Genomic DNA, 12,864 nt, shown 5'->3' with positions numbered 1-12,864 from the left:
GCTCGCGGTCAAGGCAATCAAGTCGGTGAAAGTGGCACTGGGCCCCGGCTCCACTAGGTGTATCGAGGCGGCTCGGGCATGTGGGGCGATCCCGTCTGAGCTTTCCCCCATTCGGACAGAATTCCTCATCGGCACCCAGCCCCGAAACTCCCCTCGGGAACCGGCACCTCACAACTTGAGCCATCTCGAGGAAATACAATCCATGCCTTTTCATTCCGCACAGAGGTGTTTCCTGTACGGGCTGCTCCTGCACACTCTCCACATTGCCATCTTCGCCTGACGTCCGGACACGCCTTGGCATGCTGTCTTGCCTGCTGGTGGAGGCGGAGGTCCCCAATGGAGGGCTCTCTATGCGGGAGTCCTCCCTTGTTCTATCAGGGACTTGGCCTGGAGGGTGTTGCACGGAGCAGTCCCCTGCAATTTGGTTTTAAATAGGTTCACGGACTCCCAGGCTGCCTGCATTTTCTGCGGCCTGGACGAGTCAATATTTCATGTTTACACGGAATGTGAGAGGTTGCAGCCCCTCTTTCATTACCTGAAGGGGCTGCTCCTCGATTTTTGTTTGCACTTCTGTCCCACGTTCTTGATCTACGGTCAGCTGGTGCGAAGTGGAGCAGGCACGTTGGAGGACCTCCTCGTGGGTCTGCTCCTGGGCCTGGCTAAAAAAGCCATCAATTGGTCCAGGCAGCGGCCGGTCGAGGGGGTCGATCAGCCCGATTGCCTGCCTCTCTTCCGTGGCCATGTTTGCGCCAAGGTGGCCTTGGATATGGAGCACGCGGTGTCCGCCGGCAAGCTTGAGTACATCCGTGACTGGTGGGCACCGTGGGGACTGGAGTGCATATTATATTCGGACAACACAATTTTAATTTGGTTTGTTAAGGTTTATTTAAAGTTTGATTAATTTACAGGCAATTTGTTTTTGGTCCAATCAAAAGAGTACACTCAAAGAGTGGGCTGTGACTGGCAAGGTGACCAGAGTCGGGGACCTGCTCGATGGCAGAGGAGCGGGCAGGATGGCGCTGGAGGAGCTGACGCGGCACCTGTCTTGGGCCAACGGCCGGCTCGTGGTCAAAGCCATCGAGTCGGTGAAAGTGGCACTGGGCCCCGGCTCCACTAGGTGTATCGAGTTGGCTCAAGCACGTGGGGTGATCCCGTCCGAGCTTTCCCCCGTTTGGACAGAATTCCTCATCGGCGCCCGGCCCTGAATCTCCCCTCAGGAACTGGCCGCCTCACAACTTGAGCCATCAGGAGGAAATACCCTCCGTGCCTTTTCATTCTGCACGGAGGTGTTTCCTGTATGGGCTGCTCCTGCACACTCTCCACTTTGCCATCTTCGCCTACCGTATAGACACGCCTTGTCATGCCATCTTGCAGTCCAGCGGAGGCGGAGGCCCCAAATGGAGGGCTCTCTATGCGGGAGTCCTCCCTTGTTCAATCGGGGACTTGGCCTGGAGGGTGTTGCACGGAGCAGTCCCGTGCAATATGGTTTTCAATAGGTTCATGGACTCCCAGGCTGCCTGCATTTTCTGCGGCCTGGAAGAATCCGTGTTTTATGTCTATGCAGAATTTGAGATGTTGCAGCCCGTCTTTCCCTACTTGAAGGGGCTGCTCCTCGATTTTTGGCTGCACTTCAGTTCCACGCTCTTGATCTACTGTCACCCGGCGCAGAGGGGAGTGGGCAGGTTGGAGGACCTCCTCGTGGGACTGTTCCTGGGCCTGGCTAAAAAAGCCATCATTTGGTCCAGGCAGCGGGCGGTCGAGGGGGTCTTTCAGCCAGATTGCCTGCCTCTCTTCCACGGCCATGTTTGCGCCTGGGTGGCCCTGGAGATGGAGCATGCGGTGTCCACCAGCACACTTGAGTACATCCGCGACCGGTGGGCGCTGCAGAGACTGGAGTGCGTTACCAAACCGGACAACACAATTTTAATTTAAGTTGTTAAGGTTCATTTAAAATTTTATTAGTTACAGTTTATTTGTTTAAGCACCTAATCCAAAAGAGTACACTCAAAGGGTGGGCTGTGCCTGGAAATGTGACTAGAGTCGGGGACCTGCTCGATGGCGGAGGAGCGGGCTAATGGCGCCACAGGAGCTGGTGCTGCGCCTGTCTTGGGCCAACGTCTGGCTCACAGTCAAAGCCATCGAGTCGGTGAAAGTGGCACTGGGCCCCGACTCCACTGGGTGTATCGAGGTGGCTCAAGCACATGGGGCAATCCCGTCCAAGCTTTCCCACATTCAGATGGAATTCCTCATCGGCGCCTGGCCGCGAAAGTCCCCTTGGGAACCGGCGCCTCACAACTTGAGCCGTCTCGAGGAAATATCCTCCGTGCCTTTTCATTCCGCACGGAGGTGTTCCCTGTATGGGCTGCTCCTGCACACTCTCCACTTTGCCATCTTTGCCTGCCATCCAGACACGCCTTGGTGTGCCATGTTGCCATCCGGCGGAGGCTGAGGCACCCAATGGAGGGCTCCGTATGCGGGAGTCCTCCCTTGTTCAATCGGGGACTTGGCCTGGAGGGTGTTGCACGAAGCAGTCCCGTGCAATATGGTTTTAAATAGGTTCATGGACTCCCAGGCTGCCTGCATTTTCTGCAGCCTGGAGGAGTCCGTGTTTCATGTCTATGCAGAATGTGAGAGGTTATTCTCACTACTTGAAGAGGCTGCTCCTCGATTTTTGGCTGCACTTCAGTCCCACGCTCTTGATCTTTGGTCACCCGGTTTGGAGGGGAGCGGGCAGGTTAGAGGACCTCCTCATAGGACTGCTCCTGGGCCTGGCCAAAAAAGCCATCAATTGGTGCAGGCAGCGGGCGGTCAAGGGGATTGTTCGGCCCAATTGCCTGCCACTCTTCCGCGTCCATGTTCGCGCCCGGGTGGCCCTGGAGATGGAGCACACAGTGTCCACCGGCACGCTTGAGGCTTTTCGCGACCGGTGGGCGGTGTGGGGACTGGAGTGCATTATCAATTTGAAGAACCAAATTTTATTTTGATTTGTTAAGTTTTCACAGAATCAGAGTATCACAGAAACCCCACAGTGCAGATAGAGGCCATTTCGGCCCATCGAGCCTGCACCGACACATATCCCACCCGATCCCCGTAACCCCTACACCAACACATATCCCAGCCTATCCCCGTAACCCCACGTATTTAATCCCCCTAACACTAAGGGTCAATTTATCATAGCCAATCAACCTAACCCACACATCTTTGGACTGTGGGAGGAAACCGGAGCACCCAGAGAAAACCCACGCAAACACGGGGAGAATGTGCAAACTCCACACAGACAGTCGCCCGAGGCCGGATTCGAACCCGGGTCCCTGGCGCTGTGTTATTTAAAGCTTTATTAATTTACAGTCAATTTGTTTAAGCACCCAATCAAAAGACTACACTCAAAGGGTTTACCAATACTGACTGTAGTCTAATCGCAAATCATCATTGTCACAGGCTATTTTCACTTCTTAAAGGGGAGGTTCATTGTTGCTGCAGCACCTCATTCTCAGCATTGCTGGCTGTGCAGCTGCCTCAGCAAGCAGAAACAGAACAAGGAGAAGTAGCCAAAGGACTGAACCAGGTGTGCTCATGTCAGATCCATGTCCCAGGGAGAGAGCCGCAGTTTCTCCAATGAAGAATTGGAGGCATTGCTTTTTGCTGTGGAGAGACGGAGGCTGGTGCTCTGCCCAGAAAGTGGCAGGAGGCCCTCATCACAAGTCTTGCATACCATGTGGAGGGAGGTAGCGGAATACATCTTGGGCAGTACTGTGGTCCCCAGAATCGACACACAGTGGAGGAAGAAATTTAACTACCTCACTCGGGTGGTCAGAGTGAACAAATGCTTCAACAAATGCAACAGAGCGCCATCGATTCCATAATCTTCACACACTGCCCAAAGTATCGGCGCCGTTGTGGGGGGAGGGGGTGGCGGGTGGGTTGATGGCGAGATTTGCCCCACCGCGCTGGAATCGCTGTGGCTCACCCCAGGGATAATGCTCTAGCAGGAGGTAATAAGGTATAGAATTTCTCCCCCTATAATTTTCACCGGATAATACAGAGATTACCCAGCGAGTTGGATATTTGCACACCTGGGGAACGACCTGATTGCAATGATTTTTGAACCTTTCAGAATTTCAACATCACAACAGTGTCCTCCGGTCAATCCAAATACTCCAGAGGCAGACGTAAGTTTACTTTTGATTACATTTGCTCTCTTTTTATTAACTATTTCCTGCAACAATCTAAGACATTACAGCGGCTCTGTTCCTTTCTAATTCTGAAACAGCTGAACCAGTGAACACTACTCACCTCCTGAAGCCCAAAGATTACAAGTTTTCCACAGCCCAGATACTGCTTTCTGTGACAGGAGCAGCGACCAATGCCCAACATTATGAACATGACAATATTTGAACCATTACATATAATCACTGTAGGGTTCCTCTACATAATAAACATTCTGCCAAGGAATTACGGAAAAACTGCACCGTTAGAAAGAGCAGGGATAATCAGCAATGTTCAAATATGTTATTATTTTTAATACCCAATTCACTTCCAGTAAAAGCAGCAGTAGAATCCAGCAATGATTGATTAATTTATTATATTTAATCCCATCTCAAATTCCACTAAAAAATATTTTTAAACAATTGATACTGTTGTTATACCTCAAGAAAGGAATATTAAACACAGCAGAGTTTCATTATTTAGTTAATTTAACAGTCAATGTATAACCCGGAAAAGCAAAACACAACCACTGAAGCGCTTGATTTTTAAGTATATATGGATAGCTAGCTGGCTACAGAAGAGAAAACAGAGTAGGGGTTAACTGTAGTTACTCAGTTTGGCAAATGGTGGGAAGAGGCGTTCCACAAGGAGCGGTGCTGCGACTTCAGTTGTTCACCATTTACATTAATGATTTGGAATCGGGAGCACAATTTTAAATTTGCAGAGGACACAAAATTATGCGTTATCTTAATGTTGTATAGAACTTTTGTGAGACCACACTTGGAGTACTGAGAACATTTCTGATCTCCATATTATAAAAAGGATATAGAGGCACTGGAGAAGGTGTAAACAAGATATACTAGATTGATCCCAGAACTGAGAGGTTATATCTATCAAGAAAGATTGAATAGACTGGCGCTCTTTTCTGTAGGCAAGAGAAGACTGAGGGGTGACCTGATAGAGGTCTTCAAGATTATGAAAATGTTTGATAGGGTAGAGGTAGAGGAGATGATTCCACTTTATGACTAAGACCAGAACTAGAGGCTATAAAAATAAGATAGTCACTAATAAATCCAAAAGGGAATTGAGAACAAACTTATTTACCCAGAGAGTGGTGAGTATTTGGAACTCGTTACCACAGGGAGTACTTGAGGTGAATATCATAGATTCAGTCAAGCAGAAGCTACATTAGCGCAGGAGGGAGAAAGGAATAGAAGGATATGTTGATGGGGTGAGGTGAGGAGTGGTGGGAGGAGCCTATTGTGGAGCATAAACACTGGTATGGGCCTGTTGGGCCGAATGGCCTGTTTCTGTGCTGTAAATAATTTATAACTTTGTAAGTATATTGAATCATCCCGTCACAATCGGTTAATAGAGCAATAAAAAACTTGCATCATTTAATTATTCTGTAGAGTTTCTCTCCGATGTCTAAAGGGGCAGAATTAATTATTGTTTAATCAGTTATAGACAACCTCACATCCCAGGAAATGAGCAGTTTGGAATTGGCCGTTCATTATATACATCGGCCGATTTCACATTTCATTGACTTCAGTACAAAAGGAAAATCAGGCGAAGTGAATATTTGCCTTTCAGTTCCATGTTGCCCGGATCACGCCATCGCCCAAAGTTAAAATGATTCCATGGTGATCTTTCTTGGTTTAAATCTGAGCATGTGCTTCATCAATTTCAGATAATGTTCATGGGACAGAAACAAACTGAACCATCTCTGACGAATTAATTCCAAGTTTGCAGATCCAATTTTTACATTTGTGCAATAATGTGAAATCGGCAACAGCAATTATGCTCCCCATTTTACGTGTCTCCGGATTTTTATTTCTATAGACATCAATGGATATAAAAATAAGGGGAGATGTAAAATGAGCTGCAGATTCACTATCACAGATTTATATCATCAAGCCAAGTCAATATTCCCCTAAATCACTGAAATTAGAATAGAGAAGTGTGTGTGAAGAAAAGAATGTTATTTCAACCGGGTTTCAGTCAGCCTAATACAAACTGACAATACTCCACCTGTTGGGAGTTGGACTTGATAAAAAGAAAGAAATTCCTGGATTTATATAGCGCCTTTCACGACCACTGGACGCTCCAAAGCGCTTTACATTTCAAGGTGGAGTAACTGTTGTAATGTGGGAAACGCGGCAGCCAGTTTACGCCCAACGATGACCACGAACAGCAATGTGATAATGACTAGATAATCTACTTTTGTTATGTTAGTTGAGGGATAAATGTTGGCCAGGACACCGGGGATAACTCCCCTGCTCTTCTTCGAAATAGTGTCAGGCGATCTTTTACATCCACCTGACCAGACGGTCTCTCGGTTTAACATCTCATCCACAAGAGAGCTACACCACCGACAGTGCAGCTCTCGCTCAGCACTTCATTGGAGTGTCAGCCTAGCTGTATGTGCTCATGTCCCTGGAGTGGGACTCTGAAACCCCAACCTCCGACTCAGAGGCGAGTGTGCTACCAACTGAGCCACAGGTGAAACTGATGACAAATATAAGGCCCAAAGCTTCAGAGAAGCGAGGAATGTGTGTGTGCAGCTTGACGTGGTAATTCAAGAGAACCTGCCACAAGGCATGCAAAATGGATGCGCGGCGGCCTGGGGGAGCACGCCATAATATAATCAAGTGGATTGTTACCTGCGATTTTGAACTACGTAAGGCCAGGAACATGGAATGTTGCTTAAACTGATTCACTGCAAAGGACCTACGAAGGGGTTTATTCAAATTATTTTGAGGTAGCGGAGTTGGGCAGCAACACGTGGGCAATTACAGTGCCTTTAGGTAAATGATGCTGGTCATAGAGTAAACACAAACCTAGGTTCAGAAGAAATAGAACCATGAACAATGATGATGATAAATACAACAACCAGTGATTCAGAAGTGAAATAGACAAAGAAAGGTAGAAATTGATCTTAGGCAGGAGCCTAAAATGCGCAAGAGCGACCGTGTCCCGCTTTACACTCCGCCCGATGTTATTTTCCAATGAAGTGGCCCGTTTTGTGCTTCCACCCAAGAACAATTTCACCTCCAATAATTGTGAAAAAAAGAATCTAACGTAATTCAAAACTTTGTAAAAAGGCGGGCACAGAGATTATCAGGAACATGGAATTGAGCGGCGCAGATCCACAAAAGATAACAATGAGAAGTTCAGAAATGTAACATAAAGGCTGAGAAGACGCTAATATGGTCAAAAGGATGGATTGGTGATTATAAAGTAGATGATACACTAAACGATGACCTCCCCAAGCCCCAGTAATTGTTCAGTAACAATGCAATTATTTACCTATTTCGGCAAACAACCCGCAGCTTTGAGAAAAGCATAGGTGCTCAAAACTAACAATGACCCAGGACTGGATGGTGTTTATCCACGGGAGAGAAAGAGGACACGGATCAATATTGCGAGTGGTGACCGTCATTATGAGGCATTTGGGAAGCTCCAGGATTCCGGGAGCGAAAGTGATCCGAGCCAGCAGGAGGAGATAGTTCGAGTACAGACTAGACACGTACCTATGAGGGAAAAAGGAAGGGCATCCAAGACTAGAGCTCCCTGGATGACTAAAGATAGAGATTACAATGAAACAGAAAAAGGAGGCTTGTGATAACTGACAGGTTCATAATTTAGTAGAGAGCAAAGCTGAATACAAAAAGTACAGGGAGAACTGAAAAAGGAACTTAGGGAGTCAAAGTGAGCACATCAGTATAGATTAGTGGGTAACATACAAGTTAACATAAAAGAATTTTCTAAACATATAAATAGTAAAATAGTATTCAAATGAAGCATGGGCCCAATTACGCATCAAAATAAAATCTTCTTGTAGAGGCAGAGGGCATGGCTTAGGTAATAACTGAGTAGCTTGCATCTGGCTTCACTAAATAAGAGGATGCCACCAATGTCACAGTGAAGGAGGAGGTACTAGAGCAATTGAATAGGATAAAAATAAAGAGGATGCATTAAAATGTTGGCAGTGCTCAAACTAGATAAGTCACCGGGCCTGAATGTGATGTAAGGCTGGAAATTGAGGAAGCTCCGACCCCAATCTTCCAATCCTGCTTAGATATGGGAGTGGGGTCAGAGGACTGGACGATAGAAAATACTATACTCCTCTTCAAAAAGGACTGAGGGATAAGCGCGACAACTCAAGCCAGTCAACCTAATGCTGGTGGAGGGGAGTGTTTTAGAGACAATAATCCACAACACAGTGAATTTGCACTGGGGAAAATATGAGTTAATGAATGAAAGTCTGTATGGATTTGTTAACATAGAAACATAGAAGATAGGAGCAGGAGTAGGCCATTCGGCCCCTCGAGCTTGCTCCGTCATTCAATGCGATCATGGCTGATCATCCAAATTCAGTACCCTGTCCCTGCTTTCTCCCCATATCCCTTGATCCCTTTAGCCTTAAGATATATATCCAACTCCTTCTTGAATATATTTAATGAATTGGCCTCCACCGCCTTCTGTGGAGGAGAATTCCACAGGTTCACAACTTTCAGGGTAAATAAATTCCTCCTCATTTCTGTACTAAATGGCTTACCCCTTTTCTTTAGACTGTGACCCCTGGTTCTGGACTCCCCGACCATCGGGAACATCCTTCCTGCAGCTCGTCTGTCCAGTCCTGTCAGAATTTTATAAGTTTCAATGAGGTCCCCCCTCATTCTTCTAAACTCCAGCGAGTATAAGCCCAATCGACCCAATCTCTCCTCAAAGTCATTCCTGCCATCGCAGGTATCAGCCTGGTGAATCTTTGCTGAACACCTTGCATGGCAAGAAGATCCTTCCTGAGATAAGGCGACCAAAACTGCACACAATACTCAAGTTGTGTGGTCTCACCAAGGCCCTGTACAACTGAAGCAAGACATCCTTGTTCCTGTACTCAAACCCTCTCGCTACGAAGGCCAACATACCATTTGCCTTCTTAACCGCCTGCTGCACCTGCATGCTTCCCTTCAGAGACTGGTGCACAAGGACACCCAGGACTCCTTACACTTCCCCCTCTCCCAATCCATTGCCATTCAGATAATAATCTGCCTTCCTGTTTTTGACACAAAAGTGGATAACCTCGCATTTATCCACGTTATATTGCATCTGCCATGATGCTGCCCAATCACACAACCTGTCCAAATCATCCTGGCGTTCCTCGGCTTCCTCTTCACAGGACACACGCCCACCAAGCTTTGTGTCGTCTGCAAACTTGAGGATATTACATCTAGTTCCCTTGTCTAGATCATTAATATATGTTATGAATAGCTGGGGTCCAAGGACCGATCCTACGGTATCCCACCAGTCACTGCCTGCCACTCGGAATAAGACCCGTTTTTTACAAATGTTTGCTTTCTGTCTGCCAACCAGTTCTCTATCCAAGTCAATACCTTTCCCCCAATCCCATGTGCCTTAACTTTACACGCTAATCTCTTATGCGGGACCTTATCGAAAGCCTTTTGAAAGTCCAAATACACCACATCCACTGGTTCTCCCTTATCTATTTTACCAGTTACATCCTCAAAAAATTCCAGTAGACTAGTCAAGCACGATTTACCTTTTGTAAATCCATGTTGACTTTGCGCGATCCTGTCACTGTTTTCCAAGTGCACTGTTATTACATCTTTAACATGTACTCTAGCATTTTCCCCACTACGGATGTCAGGCTTACTGGTCTGTAATTCCCCGTTTTCTCTCTACCACCGTTTCTGAATAGTGGGCTAACATTAGTTACCCTCCAATCCATGGGTACTCTTCCAGATTCCATCGAATGTTGTTAAAGTAAAATCGTATTTGACTAACCAGATTGAAATCTTTGATGAATTACCAGAGAGAGTTGATGATGGTATTCTGGTTGTTGTTTTGTATATGGACATTCTATAGGCGTTTCATAAAATACCACATAAAAATTAAATAGACTTGTTCGCAAAATTGAAGCCCAAGGAATTAAAGGGGTAGTGGATGCGTGGATATGAAATTGGCTAATGGACAAAAACAGAGAGTGGTGTTAAATGAATGTTTTTCATACTGGAGGGAAGTGTGCAGTGGTGTCCCCCACGGGTCGGTTTGGGACAACTGCTCTTTTTGAAATATATTAATGACCTCGATTGTGTATAGAGGGCATAATTTCAAAGCTTGTAGATGATATAATACTTGGAAATGCAGTAACCAGTGAGAGCGAGAGCAACAGATTTCAGGAGGACATAGACAGACTGGTGAAATGGGTAGACACATGGCAGATGAAATGTACCGCAGAGCACTGTGAAATTATTCATTTTAGTAGGAATAATGAGGAGAGGCAATATAAACAAAATGGTTCAATTGTAAAGGTGATGCAGAAAGAGAAAGACCTAGGGGTTTATGCACGCAAGACATTTAAGGTGGCAGATCAAGTTGAGAATGTTGTTAAGAAGGCAGCGGGGATCCCTGGGATTAAAAGTAGAGGCAATGACATTATGCTAATCCTTTATAAAAAAAACTGAATAGGCCCCAGCTGGAGTATTTTGGCCAATTCTGAGCACCACATTTTAGTTATTATGTCGAGGCCTTAGAGAGTGTGGAGAGGAGATTGACCTCAATGGTACTAGGGCGAAAGACTTCAGTTACTGGCAGAGACTAGAGAAATTGAAGGTGTTCTCCTTAGAGCAGTGAAGATTAAGGGAGATTTCATAGAGGTGTTCACAATTATGAAGGTATTGATGAAGTAAATAAACGTAATCTTTTTCCAGTGGCAAGAGATTTGGTGACTATAGGACACAGAATTAAGTTAATTGGCAAAATAATCAGAGCCGACATCAGAAAAACTGTTTCTGCAGCGAGTTGTTTAGATGTGGAATGCACTGCTGGAAAGGGTGGTGGAGGAAGAGTCCATAATATCTTCCAAAAGGGCATTGGGTAAATAATTGAAGTGGAAAAATGTGCAGGGCTATGGAGAAAGAGCTGGGGAGTGGTTCGAAATGGCTCTATCTTTCAAAGAGGTGGCACAGGCACGATGGCCGAATGATGTCATTCAGTACTGTATCATTCTATGTTTATATAAATGTAGGTGAGGTGTAGTGGATTTTTTTGAGGAGGTCCCTGAGAAGGAGGACAGCTTTGGATGTTCCTATATGGTCTTCCAGAAAACATTAGATAAGGCTTCGGACAAGAGATTATTCGCATAAATAAATGTGTCCGATATTGAAGATGAAGTTGTAATGAATTAGAATGGATAAAGGATTGATTAACAGACAGAAAACAGAGAGTAGGGAAAAATTGGTTATTTTCAGATTGGGAGTTTGTAACTAGTGGGGTGCCGCTAGGATTAATGTTTGTGCCTCAGCTATTCACAATCTGTATTAATGACTTGGATGAAGGGACCGAGTGCAATGTGTCCAAGTTTGCTGACGATAGATAGCTAGGTGGGAAAGTAAACTGTGAGGAGGACGCATAGAGCGTGCAAAGGGACATAGACTGGTTAAGTGAGTGGGCAACAAAGTGGCAGATGTGGTATAATGTGCGGAAATCGGAGGCAATTCACTTTGGTAGGAAGAATAAAAAAACAGAATATTGTTCAGTGAGATTTATGTGTCCTAGTGCAAGACCCACAGTGCGTTAGCATGCAGGTACAGCAAGCAATTAGGAAAACAAATAGCTTCATCGCTATAGGGTTAGAGTACACATTTAAGGAAGTCTTGCTGCAATTATACAGGGCTTTGGTGAGATCAGGCGTGGAGTACTGTGCACAGTTTTGATCTCCATAGCCATGGAAGGATATACTTGCCTTAGAGGTGGTGCAACGAAGATTCACTAGTTTGATTCCTGGGAAGAGTGGGTTGTCCTATGAGGAGAGATTGATTAGATTGGGTCTATAGTCTCTGGAGTTTAGAAGATTGAGAAGTGATCTCATTGAAATATATAAAGTACTGAGGGGTATGACAGGATAGATGCTGAGACATTGTTGCACCTGTATGGAGAATCTAGAACGAGAGGGCATAGTCTCAGGATAAGAGGTCGGTATTTTAAGACTGAGATGAGGAGGAATTTCTTCACTCAGAAGGTAATGAATATTTAGAATTCTCTTCCCTAAAGAGCATATTCAAGGCTGAGAGAGATAGAATTTTGGAATCTAGATGTATAAAGGGATATGGAGATAGAACAAGAAAGTGACGTTGAGGTGGATGATCAGCCATGATCTTATTGAATGGCGGAATTGGCTCGAGGGGCCGTATGGCCTACTCCTGCTCATAATTCTTATGTTCTTTTGGGTTGGAAATTGTTTTAGAGGTAGGACACAGGGATTACGGATAAAGGGAGTAGCTCTGATTAGCGGGTTAAGACAAGTTTTGCTCTTTACGGAACTGTACTGGGGCCTTAACTTTTTACCTACATATTTAGTGATGACTTGAATGAAGGAATGGAGAGTAGTATGACCAAGCTTGCAGGTGACACTAAGTTAGCAGGTGCACAAGTTGTACAGGTGGGATCAGAAAGTTACAACAGGGCACAAATAGATCAAGTGAGTGACCGAGTCTGTGGCAGGTGCTGTTCAATGTGGGCAAGTGTGAAGTCATCCAAGAAAGACCAATCAAAATATATTCTTAATGGTGAGAGAACAGGAGCTGTGGGGAAGCAAATGGGTTTGGGTGCCCAGACAATAAAGCTAGTGCACAG

At 45.7% G+C, this 12,864-nt stretch overlaps 1 pseudogene; it reads left to right on the top strand.

Moving 5' to 3' along the window:
* The window catches only part of LOC147098107 (scavenger receptor cysteine-rich domain-containing protein DMBT1-like), a 185,077-nt pseudogene that overhangs the window by 159,323 nt on the left and 12,890 nt on the right, over positions 1–12,864 (top strand).

Source organism: Somniosus microcephalus, chromosome 30 (genome assembly GCF_052327205.1).
Source record: "Somniosus microcephalus isolate GS21.2 chromosome 30, FLI_Smic_1.0, whole genome shotgun sequence".
Classification (NCBI taxonomy): Eukaryota; Metazoa; Chordata; class Chondrichthyes; order Squaliformes; family Somniosidae; genus Somniosus; species Somniosus microcephalus.
Note: the sequence above shows the minus strand (reverse complement) of the source record. Positions and strands in the feature narration are given on the sequence as shown.